We start from the raw sequence: 17,336 nt of genomic DNA, 5'->3' as shown, positions 1-17,336 counted from the left end.
ACCCTCTGGCTCTGACCCCTCCCTCTTCGCTCTGACACCACCTCTGGCTATGACACCATATCTCCCCCCGACTTCCACTCCACCCTCCACTTCGACCCCCTCTGGCTCCGACCACCCCCTGTCCATCCACTCTGACCCTGCTCCCCCCACCCCCCCCCCCCCCCCCACGCTCTGAGACCCCTCCCAGCTCCGGCCTCCCCTCTGGCTCCGACAAAGTTTGCCACTCTGAGGAAGTTATGGACTATGATTTTTACGCAGCCTAAGGAGGAACGGTGTATTTTGGTGGGTAACTTGCAGACATCTGCCTTCAGCTATAGAATTCCACCTGCCAAAAGTTTCTGTCTGATTTGTGCATAAGTAACAGTCAGTACCATTTAACTCATCATTTCATTTGCAGCAAAACCTGCCCCACAAGTTTTAAATTGATTATTATTGGTCATGAAACACAGATCAACACTGCATTTGTAACATAAATATTGCAAGGTAATTGATTACTTGTGGAAGTATTTAACTGTTTGCATTGTAAAGCTGTAGAGTTGTGGCTGATATTGGATATTAGGAACATATCACTGTGGATGGTGTGAGGAAGTGAGTAAGGTGGACAATATCGAATGTCACCCATACACATCTCTCAATTTTTATTCCCATCGTCTCCACCAGAGGAGCAAAGAGATCCTCCTTGTTCTACATTTAGGGGAAGTTTACTAAAAAGTTATAAACTTACCTGCTTAGGCTACATCAGACCCAGAAGAACTGAAGATTCGGTGGAAATTTGTTATCTGTCAATCAACTTTCGATGCAATTGTCATAGATTCAGTGGATAGATTTCTGCGAGGCAGGAGTGTAATGATATGGATTAATTGGTTGCAGTTTGCATCAAAGGCCTTTCATTCAGCAACAACAATTATTGAATCTTCGAGAACAAAGGCTCCTCTCTTGTTCTGGCTTTGAACTATTCACTTAACCTACTTTCTGCTGCTCTCTGTTTTCCTAGGGTGAAGAATAACTACCTCAAGAGAAAAATGATTAAAACACCTATTCTTCACACAGATGACATTTTTCATGATCCTTTCTGTTCTGATCCACCAAGCAATCTTTCCTGCCTTCCTTTTGAGTGTAGTTAAGAACTGTACTTTTTGACTTGTGTGAATTCTGATAGAAGTGGACGTGTGGCTATGAAAGAGCTTTGTAGCCATTATCCGCTTCCCACTGTCTCTTGCTTTTAAGCGCTTCAGTTTATGGTATAACTATGGTTTTAGACTGGCGTTCATTCTTTTTCATTCCAAACTGTTACTGAGACCTATATCTCTACTTCTGTTCCTGTTTGCGGTTTGGTCTCTTCAGGATTTTTAGCTTTTCTTTATTGTAAACATATAATAATGAAGGGTATAAATTGCATCTCTGCTTGCAGCTATTGTTTGTGAGGTTGCAATTGGTTACTAGTGCATCCTATTGGTTAGTTTGTATTGACTCTCAAGTGTTATTATAAGCTTTTTTATTAATCGTAGAATCAACAGTGCAGAAGGAGGCCATTTGGCCCATCAAGACCACACCAACATTTTGATAGAGCATCTTACCCAGGCCCTATCCCCGCAACCCAATGTGTTTACCCCACTAATCCCTTTAACCTTATTTTGCCTTTTTTATTTAACTTTCAAAACATATTTTTATTTTATTAGCTATCTATAATTGTATGTACAATCTAACAGAAACCCAATTTAGAACAGTGATGGGCGTTTTGAAGGCATTGTAAGAGTAACTTTAGCCTGTAGTTGACAGCTGTGGTTCATAGTCATTAAAAGTTCAATATTCTACCTGGTACACCACTACATTTTACTTATGCAAGACTTATTCCAGTCTTAGAGACATAGTAGAAGATTTTCTAATATTTAGTAAGTTATAAATACCTAATTCATTGTTAATGTTAGTTTTTTAGAAGTGATGTTTAGTTCTGGGATATTTAAAGTTGTAGAGTGTAGAGTAATTAAATTTGTGGGCTTTACCAATTGCCAGAACACTGAAAAGAAAATAGCAGTTCAGAAGGTTACCCATGTTTGTTTAATAGAGTCAGCACCTCAGTGAACCCTGAAATGTTACATCTCATGGGAGCAAAACACTGTGGATATTTATTCAGCACTTTCTATTTTTATTACATCATCATGGAGATGGGTGGAGGTTAAGAAAGTTCTCTGCTTTCAAGTTATTTCAGTGTTTTGCAGCAGGGAAATAGGCTTAATTTCAAAAAGGTTCTGTTGTTAACAGGAGTTAGGGCTCATGGAAGCCCTGAGAGCTGATCAGTGCAGCTGTTGATTGCAGTTTGGAACTCATATGGTTTGCAGCTCACAGTGGAGCCCTGGGAGCTATTAGCAGACTCCTAGCAGTAAGGGCTTATAGAAGTCCTGGGGAGTTGAGAAGGCAACAGAAGGTACTCAGAAAGTCCTGGGAGCCAGCTGTAGCTCAGTACAGCCAAGGGACTGGAGTTTAGAGAAACCCAGGGGCAGTGTCAGGTTAGTGAATGTAGCTGTCTGCAAAAGAATTAGAGGTGTTCTAATAATTAGAGGTGGGAGTGAAACTTTGTGAATCCCATGGAACACAGTTTCAGGAGAAGAGCTTGAACCATTGGAATGTGAGCAGTCATTGAGGCAGTCCCATTCAGAGCGGTTAGGCAGAATTCAGAGACTCATTCTTCAAAAGTGAAGAGTTGAAATCCTTTGTGAGGGAAACCGTTTTAATGAGATGTTGTGACTCACCATGGCCGCTAACATCTGGATTAGATGCTGAGAAATCCATGGGATCTGTCTTGGTCACATCTACCATCAACGTGCAGTACGATGTGTGTTGGAAGAGTACCAGAGGTGACCGGTACTGCTCAAAGTTTAGACAATATGAGACTCATGAGGCAGGTATCTCTGTATAACGATGTAACTTCATTTAAACCAGTGGCCGCCAGACATTCATCAAAGGGTTAAGTACCTCTGACAGGGAGCAGTAAAACCTCTCCGATGAATCTAACATACACAATCAAAAACAGATCAATTATAGTTTTTTTCTTATCAATCATTCCCGCCTTTCAATAACTTTAAATCAATCATCTTCAGGATACACAAATCAACAATAATACATGTCAAATACTTCAGCCAATCGCATTCCACTCCTCAGCATAATGGTACTTTATTAGTCCGTGAAATCCGGAAGCTGACTCCTGTCTTGGCTGACCCCATTCCCCGGTTGCCTAGTAACCTAAGACGCTCAGCCCAGAGTTCAAATAAGCATTCTCACGGTTCCCTTAAAGCTCACTGTCTAACCAGACTAACTCGTGACACCATGTCTGGGAACAAGTCCATCTCGTCCGGACGGTGAATAAACCCTATTTATGAAATATGATTAAGTGTTCTAAATGTTCTTCCATCCGAAACTTTACTGATAAAACCAGCATATTTCCAAGGCCCAAGTATTTTCTCGAAATATGACTTTGCCCTAATGACTTTTACCATGATGCCTTGTGGTAAAATGCTTTTTGACTAAAGTGAACAATATTCCTTAAAATCAATAATAATACATTCAAAATATCAGCATATGTTGTTTCACAATCATAATCACTTATTTGAATCAATATTGCTTCTTGTTAGCTCAAAGTTTAACTGAATGCTGCTAGTTCTGTCAGTGCCTTAATGTCTACTGGTTTAAAATTCTTACCACCCCATTAGGGGTTCCACTTACGATGTGTTTGCCTGTTGATTCATATTTACCTCATGTTAATTCTGCATGTCAGAACATGAGAATGTTTACTTTACTAACTTTGTATATTTTATTTTGTTTGTTTAAAATCATGGAATCTTGTGACTTTATTCTCTTAATACATACCTGGGATTTCAAACTCCATCTACTTTAAACAAAATATTACAAGTTCGCAACCAGACCATAAGATGAATCACCATGTGAGAACATTATAAATTGCTGCATTCTTGGATCTCTTAATAAAGCACCCTCCAACTTGAAACATTAAGAATACTCCAATATTTGGAAAAACTGGTTATAATGTTCGGGTCAATGCACCTAACCAGCATATCTTTCAGACTGTGGGAGGAAACCGGAGCACCTGGAGGAAACCCACACAGACACAGGGAGAACGTGCAAACTCCATAATGCTAACCACTATGCCATCGTGCCACCCACCAAACCAAAGATCAAAATAACTCTCATTAACTGTTCAATGCAAAATCTACATTGGTGAATAATTACGGGTTTGAACATAGATTTCTGTATTCCAGATGATCTGTGGTTTATAGAGCTTGGAAATTGGAAGGTCAGCAAGGAGGATTTTGGAAAATCCAGCTTTTAGATGGTAAAGCATTTTGGGATATCCCAAAGTTGTTAAAGGCTCTAAAAAAAATGCAAGTTTCAAACAAATAAGGATTAGACTTCAATGGCAAAGAAGAAAAGATAACAGTGGAGGTGGGTAATAATTGGGTGCTATAAAGCACCTCCACACATTCCACACAGTGAAAGAACTGAATGGGCACCCACACTGTGGTTAACCTGAACAAAAAGGGGGTTCTTTCAATGGTAGTAGAAACGTTTTAATTTGATAAAACAGTGTGCAGAATCTTCCCCACGGGAATTGTAGCGGACAGGACATGGACGATGCAAAGGTCCTTTGACCCCGGGTGGAAATTTCCAGTATTGAGGTGAGCGTGGCTGGAAAAACCCATCCATTGGGTTAGAAGAAGGAAAGAATGAAATCATTGTGATATAAAATAAATTGATGCATTAAAAATTAGAAATTGCAGATCAGCTTACATTTATTTAAATCATTTAGGCTTCATGTCCAGAATTTGACTAGAAGTTATTCCATGTATTAAAATATTTTACCTATTAGCCGACTTTGATACAAGCCAAGCCCATATAAATTGGATGACATTTTTCTTTTCAAGTAGACCATTTGACAGTGAAGTGTCGTGAGTTAAAGCAGTTCCATCTAGGAATTGATTGGCACTAACTGGCTGTAATTTGACATCAATTAGCAATAATTGGATAATCATTCAGAAAGTCTACAACAATAGTTGGTACACAACATGCAAAACATATTCTTTTGAATTGTGCTTTAAATAAACAATTGGATGAGCATAGAGTTATCCATATTTTCTGACATACCTTACCAGGGACTTGCACACTGAAAGCCAAGTTCACAGGAAAGTGTTCGGTTGTCACTTTTGTGAAGTGCTTTCTTCCAAACCTGAGCCCAAATGAGGTGAAGCTAATGGATCACAAAACTGGGTGGGTTCTTGAGCCCAGACTCTCCATGGATGGTCAGTATATCCCGGGGGTGAGGGACATGGCCGGACACTGCCTGATCAATGCCACGGCACAGGGTCCTGGCACTGGCTGCTGGCACTACCCCTGACACAGTCCCCTGACACAGTCCCCTGACACTACCCCAGCACTGCCCTCTGACACTGCCCTTGGCGCAGGTTGCTGTTAAGGAGGGAGTCCCAGGTTTTTGATCCAGTAGCAGTGAAGCAACGGTGATATAGTTCTAAGTCAGGATGGTGAATGGCTTGTAGTGAAACGTCCAGGTGGTGGTGTTCCCATGTGTCTGCTGCCCTTGTCCTCCAAGCTAGGAGCAGTCAAGGGTTTGGAAGGTGCTGCCTAAAGAGCCTTGGTGAGTCTTGCAGTGCATCTTGAAGGTGGTACACACTGCTATCACTGTTTGATCTCATTCTGCCATTTAGTAAAATCATGGCTGATCTTTTACCATCAACTCACCTTTTCACACGATCATTATATCCCACAATGGATTCCCCCATTGCTACAATGGATAAGTGATCAGAAAGGAGACCTGTTATTCAATATCTAGATTGGTGTTGTCCCATATATTATATCAATCCAATCTTGATTAACAGTTCTGATTGCAGATATTACATAGAATGTCACTGCTGGAGGGGTGGATGAAGGCATTGATTTGTGGTGAATCCAATTGTCCTGTAAAAACCTGACATATTCCTCAAATGTTCAGATTGTTTGACAACAGCGACTTTTCTATTTGGATCTGTCCAGATTGTTCTTTTCCCACGTAATGTAGTGCAAATTAGAGATTCAAAAATTGACTCTCCAGGTGGATTTGCATCTAAATTTGAAACGTCCTATGGGGCTTGTTCCCATGTTCAGCTAGCTGTAAAATACCACATTCAGCATGCGGGAATTCTTCATATGAACCATTTGTCTGACCCAGCCCAGCTAAGTTATGATGAGTATGCTTTCAATAACAGGGTCATGGCACCTTGTAAGAACTTCGGTGTTGGAGGTTTTGTCTTGCCACTTTGATGTTGCAGATAGATGCCTTCCACTCTTGCTGTTTCAGATCTAATTGCATTATGTGATGCCGGTAGGTCATCCTTGCCTCAGCCATAGACAAGTGCTGTGGGAACCACTGCCTGGTTGAATTTGATCCTTGTTTTGAGACAAACACCATGTTCTCTCAAAAGACTGGTAGTGAACCTGGTGAATACTGAGCTTGCTTTTGCCAGGCAATGGGCGATTGCATCTTCCAACATGATAGTGTTGACGCAGATACATCCAAGGTAGCAGAACCTCTGAACTGAGTTAGAACTGTCTTGTTGATAGTGACTATGGGGCCTGTAGATATGAAAACAGTGGCTTTGATCACCTTTTCATGGCAGCCATATTTGTACAGCACCTTCCACAGACCTTCACGGTTTATTGTGTTGAAGGCCTTGGTCAGGTCACTGAATACCATGTAGAGATCCTTGTTCTGTACTTCAGAGTTTTTATGAATTTGGCACACAGCAAAAATTATGGAAACCATTCCTTTCGATCAGAAGGCTTCAAGCATTCAAACCAAGATGGATGAATTGATAGTGCAACTATAAATAAGTATGATATGATAGCTGTTTCACTGACATGGTTGCAAGGTGACCAAGTCTGGAACCTGAATATTCAATGATATTTGACATTTCAGGAGAACAAGATAAAAGGAAAATGATGTGGAGCAATTATTTTAATAAAAGATGACATCAGCACAATTGTGAGAAATGATCCTGGTATAGACAATTAAGATGTAGAATCAGTTTTGGGTGGGGGTAATAAATATCAAATGAAATAAGTCATTGGTGGGAGTAGTTTATAGACCCCCCATCCCCAACAGCAGCTACAAAATAGGACAAGAACTAATGTGGACTTGCAAGAAATGTATTGCAATAATCACAAGTGACTTTACTCTTTGCATCAATTGGGCAAATCAAAATGACAAACATATCCTGGTGGATGAATTCATGGAGTATTTTTGGGACCAATTCTTAGAACAATATTTTCTGGAACCTGCCAGGGACCAGGCCACTTCAGCTCTGGTATTGTGCGCTGAGACAGGAATAATTTAAAGACCTCATATTAAAGGATCCTAAGGGCAAAAGTTATCATAACATAATAGAATTTCACACTCAGTTTGAGAATTAGAAATGTGTATTAAATTTGAATAAAGGCAAGTACAAGGGTACAAAGCCAAAATTGGCTAAAGTGGACTGGAGAAGTAAGTTGAAAGGGAATTCAGTAGAAAAGCAATGACAGACATTTAATTAATTTCATAACTCTCAGCAAAAGTTATTCTATTGAAGAAGGAAGACTCTGCCAGGGGATGCACAATCCAGGGCTAGTTAAGGGCGGCATCAAAATGAAAGAAAATGCATACAATGCTACAAGAATTAGCGGTATGCCAAATTATGGAGAGAGTTTTGGAAACCAGCCATATTTGATAAAGAAGGAGAAATTGAAGTATGAAAGAAAACTAGCAAGAAATAGAAAATCTGAAAAAGACCTCTATTACATATACAAAAAAAGATGAGTAGCTAAAGTGAGTATTGGTCCCTTAGAGGATAAAACTGTGGAATTAATAATGGGAATTGAGGAAGTGGCAGAGGCTTTGAACAAGTATTTTTGATCCATCTTCATTGTAAAAGGCACAAAAGCATCCCAAGAATAGCAGAAAATCAAGAGCCAAAAGGGAGGGAGGAGCTTAAAATAATCACTGCCATGAGAGAAAATGTATTAGGAAAACTAATAGAATGAAAAGCTGACAAGTCCTCTGGGCCTGATGGCCTGCACCCTAGTGTCTTTCAAGAAGTGGTTGCAGTAATAATGGATGCATTGGTTGTAATTTTCCAAAATTCCCTCGATTCAGGAAAAGTACATGTGGAATGGAAAACTGTAAATATCACACTTCTGTTCAAGAAAGGAAGGAGAGAGAAAGCAGGAAACTTTAGGCCAGGTAGCTTCACAAAGTTAGTTGGGAAAATGCTCAGAACCATTATTAAAGAGTGTAAGAAGAATTTTCCGAGGTGTCCCTCTGGGGGGTCTTGTACTCAGTTGACCTCACTCAACCAATACAGAGACCACAGAAGTCAGCATGTAGTTAAAGAATGAAAGGAAGTTTATTGCTAATCCGTGTATCAGGAGAAAAGATTATCAATGAGTGCCGACCACCCTCTCTGGCGTAACAGTGCATGTGTGAGATTGATATACTTTTTCTGAACACTTAGATCTCCAACACAGCTTGTCATTCAAACTGAAGAGTCCAATGACAATATTACACATTATTACCTTAGCCAATAACGCTCCACCTGTCCACAAGACCTAGCCGGAAGATGAGATGCTGTTCCTCCAGTTTGCACATTACAACCTTTTGGTCTCAACGTCAAATTCAACAACTTCAGATGATTAGCTCTACCCCACCTCGACCCTTTTGTTTTCATTTTATTTAAATTTTAACTGTTTTCCACCTTTTATTTCTTTATTGTCTTTTTTTATTTTTCTTCCCCCCCACTCTTTCCCCATATTTTATCCCCCCTTTTCTCCCCCTTTGTTTCCCCTTTCCCCCTTTTTCTCAATTTTACCTCTCTTCCACCCATTCCCCCGTCCCCCACATTTTCATCTGCCACAGCTTGCCCTCTGATTTCAGCTTCTCTGCCATTTGGCCATTCACACCCTTTATTCTCTCTATGGACTGCCATTAGCAGCCTTTCCCCTTGTTTCTGTGGCTATGACTCATCTTTCATTCCCTCACTCTGCAGTCTAAATACCTCCCACTTTAGCTTTGACAAAGTGTCATCTGGACTCGAAACATCAGCTCTTTTCTCTCCATACAGATGCTGCCAGACCTGCTGAGATTTTCCAGCATTTTCTCTTTTGGTTTCAGATTCCAGCATCTGCCGTAATTTGCTTTTATTTATTATTGAGCAATTTAGGCCTATACTCATTGGAACTTAGAAGAATGAGAGCAGATCTAATTGAGATTATAAGATGCTAAAGGGCATGGCAGGGTAGAAGTTCAAAGATTCTCAATCCTTTTAGAGAAAGAATTTCTCCACATCTCAGGGCTAAATAGCTGGTCCTTTATAACGCGACTGCATGTTACAGCACAGTGGCACATTGGTTGGCACTGCTGCCTCACAGTGTCAGTGATCCGGGTTCGATTCCAACCTTAGGTGATGTGTGGAATTTGCATGCCTGTATGGGTTTCCTCTTATGGTCCGGTTTCCTCCCACAGTCCAAAGATATGCAGGTTAGTTCAAGTGGCCATGCTAAATCGTCCCTTAATGTCGAAAGATGTATAGGTTAGGTGCATTAGCCATGATAAATGTGCAGGGTTACGGGGATAGAGTGGAGGGGAGGGCCTGGGTATGATACTCTGTCAGAGAGTCAGTGCAGGCTGAATGGCCTCTTCTGCACTGTAGAGATTCTATGGTTCTATGTTCTAGATTCCCCACTCAGGGGAAACATTTTCTAACCATCTATTTTCTCTTGCCTCTTAGAGAACTTAATGAGTTTCAGATAGATCACTTTTCATTCCTCTAAACTCTGGCGAATGTAGGACTAGTTTACTCAATCTCCCCTCATAGGACAATCCACTCATTCCAGGACCCAATCCAGCGAACCATTGTTACACTTCCTTTAGGACATGTATGTCCTTCCTTGGGTAAGGAGATCAAGACTGCACACAATCCAATTGGACTCACCAATGTCCTACAACTAATGCAGCAGAGTCTGGAGCAGATATGCTGGAGTGATGTGCATCAAATGGATCCCTTATGCCACGCTAGTTCAAGGCCATGAGTGCAACTGTATTAGTCTATTTAGATTGTGCCTGATTTTATTTTTTTCTTCAGTCTCTGCCCAGTCTTTGTTAAAAATATTGCGTGCACCTTGAATGATAAAACTTGCGATGTTGATGGTGGAATATTAAAAGCTGTAATTTTCTCTGAATGTCATGGAATGTCTCAGCGTTGATCTGCTGCTGTTTTTTTCCCCATATGAATGAGGATAATGACCTGGTAACAAGTGAATTTCTCATTGCCATGCAAGGAAAAAGTGCATGTCACTGCTTAGCAAATTGTTTTTGTCTTTTGCATTATTTATATATTTATGAGTTGTATTTGGAAAGTCCACAGTATTTTAATGTCTAACAGGTTTTGCAAATTATACAACTTCCCAAATAAGGTAATACAATTTGTCTTCTCACTGTTTCTGTAATCAGCATGTTTTGTAGTAATCTCAGTTGCATCTGTTAAAGGAAAATAGAGAGAATTTGAATCACGTTGCAAACCTTCCTCTTCTGGTTTATAGCAAGAACAATGCAATTTCATGTTTCAGTAAAAGATCGTTTTTCTTCTTTACTGCCGGAGAACAACTGCCTCAAGTTTATCATTTAAGAAACACATTCCACTAATCCTATGATGTTAGTAGAACACAGAAGACTGGTTAAATGTTGGCAGAGAATATTGACGGGACTAATAAATCACAAAACGATGGATGCAAACCACTAAATTAATATATCTACAGTGACTTGCAGAAGACAAAGAAATACAGTTGGCTTGAACATTGATCTTTCATCGTTGGAAACATAATCCAGGCTCAGTTAGGAATACAAGAAACAGGATTAGACCATTTAGCCCCTCAATCCCATTCTGCCATTTCATGCAACTGCATGTACATCCTTTGCCCCACATCCATTAATGTTTTGGCTAAAAATAATCTATCAATCTCAGGTTTAGCATTTACAATTGATCTAGTATCAATTGCCATTTGTGGAAGAAAATTCCAAACTTCCATGACCTTTAACATAAAGAAGTGTGTCCTGATTTCAGAAATTAAAAGTTTATTTATTAGTCACAAGTAAGGCATACATTAACACTGCAATGAAGTTACAGTGGAATTCCCTCAGTCACCACAGTCCGGCGCCTGTTCAGGTCAATGCACCTAATCAGCATGTCTTTCAGAATGTGGGACGAAACCCACGCACACACGGGGAGAACGTGCAAACTCCACACAGACAGTGACCCAAGCCGGGAATCGAACCTTTGATTAGTTCATCCCTTAATCTTCTAAATTCTAATGTTTATAAGCCTAGTTTGTATGATCGCTCCTTGTTGATTAACCCTTGGAGTCCATGTATCATTCTCCTAAGTCTATGCTGTACTCCCTTAAAGGTCAGTAGGTGCTTCCTAAGGTGCTCACAGTACTTTAGGTGTGGTTCAAACAGGATTTGATATAACTGTAGCACAACTTCTACCCTCTTGTATTGTAGTATAGCTGAAGCTTGATTGCTGCCCCTTCTTATCCTTGAGTTGAGGCTGAAGATAGGTCTAATCCACAGCACCACGCTCTCTAGATCAGGGAAGGAGGCAAGTCTGAAATCCACTCCAGCCAGAATGGGAATCAATCCCTGTGCCATTGGCACCAATTTGGTACAATTGGCCATCCAGGCAACCGAGTGAACTGGCCCCACCCAAGAGTTCGAATTGTTTCGGCCACATGCACTTTTATTTGCATGGCTACAAATAGTGGTAAACACAGTAAGAAGTTTAACAACACCAGGTTAAAGTCCAACAGGTTTATTTGGTAGCAAAAGCCACACAAGCTTTCGGAGCTCTAAGCCCCTTCTTCAGGTGAGTGGGAATTCTGTTCACAAACAGAGCATATAAAGACACAGACTCAATTTACATGAATAATGGTTGGAATGCGAATACTTACAACTAATCAAGTCTTTAAGAAACAAAACAATGTGAGTGGAGAGAGCATCAAGACAGGCTAAAAAGATGTGTATTGTCTCCAGACAAGCAGGTCATCGGCTCGTACAATTCCCACTCACCCACTGGTGTTGTTAAATTCCCACTGGTGTTGTTAAACTTCTTACTGTGTTTACCCCAGTCCAACGCCGGCATCTCCACATCATTACAAATAGTGGTGGCAGAGGCTCCATTTTCTTTTCCTCTTGTGGGAGAGTCCAGGACTAGAGGGCATAATCTCAGAGTAAAGGGTTGCCCATGTAAGACAGAGATGCAAAGGGATTTCTTCCCTCAGAGGACAGTGAATCCATGAAATTCTTTACCCCAGAGGCTGTAGAAGCCTCGTCATAAAGTATGTTCAATGCTGAGATAGATAGAGTGTAAAGTTTATTTATTAGTGTCACAAGTAGGCTCACATTAACACTGCAATGAAGTTACTATGAAAATCGCCACATTCCGGTACCTGTTCGGGTACACTGAGGGAGAATTTAGCATAGCTAATGCACTTAAGCAGCACGTCTTTCGGACTGTGGGAGGAAACTGGAGGCACCCAGAGGAAACCTCTGTAGACACTGCGAGAAAGTGCACAGACACTGACCCAAGCCGGGAATTGAATCCGGGTCCCTGGCGCTGTGAGGCAACAGTGCTAACCATTAGTAAGAGAATCAAAAGTTATGGGGATAAGGCGTGAAAGTGGAGTTGAGGATTATCATATCAGATCAATCATGATCTTATTGAATGGCAGAGCAGACTCGATGGGCCAAATGGCCTGCTTCTGCGCCTTATGATCTTATAGCATCTGTCTTTACAGACAAATTCTGATCTCTCTACTAAACAAGCAGAAAAGCTTATACTTAGAGCATGTTGTACATTCTATGAGTGTGGTGAAAGGACAGGTAGACTCCTGGCTCACCAGTTTCACCAGTCTGCTTCCTCTCTGCTTATTACTGAAATCACCACTCCAACTGGGTCATCAGGAGAACAATGATTAATTTAAACTTTTTTATTCCATTCTTTATACCTCAGACTCACTCTAATATTCTGATTTATTTCACAAATGTCTTGATAATATTGGCATCCCACCTCTAATGTCTGACTCTCTGGTGAAATCTTACAGCCGTTCACACTGGCGGGATTTTCTGGTCCTGTTGCTGTGAACGGAGATTTGGCTGAGTACCTAATTCTCCACCCTCACTTGCAGCAGCAGCAGGGCATGAACAGCCGGTAACATCGTGCCCAAAGAATATGCTAGAAGAACCCCTTTCAAAATGAAATAATAAAGGCAATTAAATCCACGCAAAGTAATAAGACACCAGGACCTGGTGGATTTCTCATTGAATTTTACAAAATAATTCTTAACACAAGTTTCTCCACTATTATTGTCTCTGTTCCAGAATGTTTCTCTCTAAAATGCTCCCTCCTATGAGGCATCTTTGTTCTTTGAAAGGGGGACAAGGATCCTCTGCATTGCAGTTCATATCGGTCTATTTCCCTTTTAAAGGCCAATGTCAAGATACTAGCTAAAGCCTTAACGCCCATCTTGAACCTCTCCTTCCATCTGTTATCTCTTCTGTCCAGACAGGTTTCATGTGGGACAAGCAATCCTTCTCTAATTCCAGGCGTCTTTTCAATGTCATTTATACACATTCAATTATTCTTCTTCCTGAGAATCTTATAACTATAGATGGAGAAAAGGCTTTTGATGGAGTGGAATAGGGCTACCTTTTCTTCACTCTTCAAAAAGTTGGATTTGGACCCATTTTTATAAAATGGATAAATCTATTGTATTACGACATCAGTGCATACAAATAACATGCACTCTAAACTCTTTGACCTCCATTGGGTTACTCGGCAGGTCTGTTCACTTCTCCCCACTTTTCACCATTGTGATTGAGCCTCTGGCAATTTCACTCTGACCTGTGGAAGTGTACAGGGCATTATAAGGGATGTAGTCAAGCAGAAACTTTCCCTATATGCCGATGACCTGCTTCTTCACATCTCTGATTTGGCCTATTCCCTCCCACATATTTTCTCTATTCTTGAGCGATTTGGTCACATTTCAGGTTTTAAAATTAATTTGCAAAAGAGTGAAATTTTTCCCATTGACTTTATTGCCAAGAACTATCTTCTTTCTGCCCTCCCTTTCAAGGTCTCTTAAATATTTAGGAAGTTTAACTACTTGATCCTTTGGAGACCTTTTTAAGCTTTTCAACCCTTTGTTGGAACATATGAAGCAGGACTTAGCATGTTGGTCTAATTTATCTCTTTCTTTGGTTGATCAGATAAATTCTGTTCAGATGGATATTTGGTCAAAATTCATACACTTATTTTAGTGCATTCCATTGCTTATCCCATTTTTCTGTTGCAATAGTCCAATTCATTTCTTCCTTTAATTGAAGTAAGAAAACACCCAGAATTCATAAAATTCATAAAAGTCCCAAGCACTTTAGGTGGTTTGCCAAATTTTCAGTTTCATTATTAGTCTGCTAAGAACCGTAATATTTATTTTTGGCTTCGTTTTGACCGGGCTAGTTTAGTGTGGGTGCAATTGGAGACAGACTCCTGTCGATCTGCATCTTTGCCTACTTTGTTGCGCTCCTCCATTCCTTTCTCAACCAGTCACTTTTGCAGGATAATCACTACCCTGATCAGATCATTGCTCTCTGTATATCACACAAAATCATGAATGGGCCTAAGGCCGCCACTTCTGACCCTGAAAGTACCCAGTTTACCTCAGATTACCCTGGAATGGTAAGGTGTCTCAAAGATTTGAACAACAGGTGAACTGGCCACTTCACACTGCTGTGCAATAGCAACATGAGTGGTGTTCATCCTTAATAGGATGTTGCCGTCAAGACAAAAAGACATTCTGCCTCTCAAACAAATGAGTAATGTGGCATATGAATTTCAGTGTTAGAGTGATGCTAGGAATGTAGGCCATGCATCCCAAAGATTGGCAGATCATATCAAACAGCTATATTCTTCGGCTGTTCGCAACAGACAAGTTACTGACCACACTCAACCAGCCCATGCTTTCAAAACTCAAAGCACAGTTTCCAACATTAGATGTAATTCTATGGTTAGACAACTTTGCTAAACAATCCTGAGTGTGCTAAGAATTATGCTACCAATCTAGGATTTTCAGTTGGGTGTGCAGAGTGGCACACCTACATATGCTAGAAGTTACATATATATATCAATATACAGGGCCCTGTTCTTTGCAGGCAGATTATAAGCCATGTGTATACATTGGCCAGAATTTTACCGCCCCCCACCACCCCCCCACGGGAATTGGAGCGAGCGAAGGGTGAACAAAGGGAATGTCTGTTGGCCTTGGATAGGATTTTATGGTTTCGGGACAAACGAGGCTGTAAAATCCCACCCATTGTGCCTTTTCCAACTGAACAAATTAGCTGACAGCCATTCTCTGGTTCATTCCCAAGGTTAGTGCCTTAACCAATCAGAGTCAACCTGCCACGTGTGAATTTAAATAAAGCTTGGCAGTTAACTGTCAGCCATCAGTTAACTGGTGCATTCTCCGTGGCAATGCCTTGACCAATCAGAGTCCATTTGCCAACCAGTCAGCATTCTCTTCTCATGAAGTATAAATTATTGTTCCCTTTACATTTAGTATTCTTGCAAATGCCCTAATGACTGTAAACAGAAAAGCTTTGACATGTGTCTTTTTTCAGTTTAATGTTTCTTAAAATGTAAGTCGATAGATTTGAGTCTTCATATTTCATAGGAAGACACTCTTCACAAACATTAGCTCAGTAATGCAAATGGGAGCTCCAAGTATTTTAGTTTTCCGCTTGAAATCATTAATGGCAAATATGGTCTTGTTCTTGATATTCAGGGATAAATAAAGCATCAGAGATGACAGAAACAAAATGAACTGGCATACATCCATCAGCTGAGAGTGGGGCAGTTAAAAAGCAGCATATGTCACAGTTATGGCAAGCAGTAATACAGCAGTTTATTATGGCAAACTATATGACAAATTTCAACATTATTCCATTGATTTGTATCAGAGAAAATGGTTCAATTTCTGCTTTGGATTTTGGTTTATTTGTAACTAACCCCATTGAGCATCAAAGCTTAAGTGAACTGAAGGCAGGTCACTTGCCACTAGTTTCCAGAATACGTCTTAATGTAACTCTGTCTTTATGATGAGACATATATTTTAATGCACTAGACCCTGAGGACACTTTGGAGCTTTTATTCCACATTATGACCATAATTTCTTTACATAAAAGCCTGTAAAACTAACCTGAACAACATACGCTGAAAATAAGAGCACACACACAAATCACCCCTTATGCACATGAGTTATAGGACAAGGGAAATTAAATTTCAGGACATGCTTAAGGCTAACTATGAGATAAATCCCACATTGGCAGCTCAGCAGAATTTGTGCTCTAAAGGGCTCGGCAACTCAGAAAACATACTGCGAGTTATTACCACTGATGCAATAACTAAATAAAGTGCAGATCTCACCACAATAAGGAAATCACTGCCACCTTTGGGGATTTTTGATACTGAGAAAAGTAATGAAAGGAAAGCAAAATAAGGTATTCCTGAGAAAAATTGAGATTAGGCACACAAGTTTAAAAACTGACAAGACCAATCACTTAGCAGGAATTGATACAGGAGCTACACAGAAGAAAAGACAAGGCATCCAATTTCCACATTTAAATCCAATGGAGAACAAAAGGCACCTAAAGATACCGATTTAAAAAGCAAAATGTATGAGGGATTATGATCACCTTTGCTAGTAACACATATAAGTATAAAATGAATTAATGCTAGTTGAAAATGTGAAAAGCCAAGTCTGTTAATGTTTATTGTTGATCTGAGCATTCATAACACTCCAAAAAAAAAGGAATGAGAATAAAGTGTAGCAAAAGGTTTATGTTTGGTGCAGCCTTTTGAAGGACATTCAAGAGGAACTTGTGGGAAACTCCAAATTTGCACAGATTAAATTAAATTAAAGAAGTATTTGACTTCAGATCAGAATGACATTTAAAGATTTGAATGAATGAAAAGGGCGGCATGGTAGCACAGTGGTTAGCACTGCTCCTTCACAGCTCCAGGGACCTGGGTTCGATTCCCGGCTTGGGTCACTGTTTGTGTGGAGTTTGCACATTCTCTTCGTGTCTGCGTGGGTTTTCTCCGGGTGCTCCGGTTTCCTCCCACAGTCCAAGGATGTGCGGGTTAGGTTGATTGGCCATGCTAAAATTGCCCTTAGTGTCCTGGGAT

The sequence above is a fragment of the Mustelus asterias genome, chromosome 6 (genome assembly GCF_964213995.1).
Source record: "Mustelus asterias chromosome 6, sMusAst1.hap1.1, whole genome shotgun sequence".
Taxonomy (NCBI): Eukaryota; Metazoa; Chordata; class Chondrichthyes; order Carcharhiniformes; family Triakidae; genus Mustelus; species Mustelus asterias.
Note: the sequence above shows the minus strand (reverse complement) of the source record.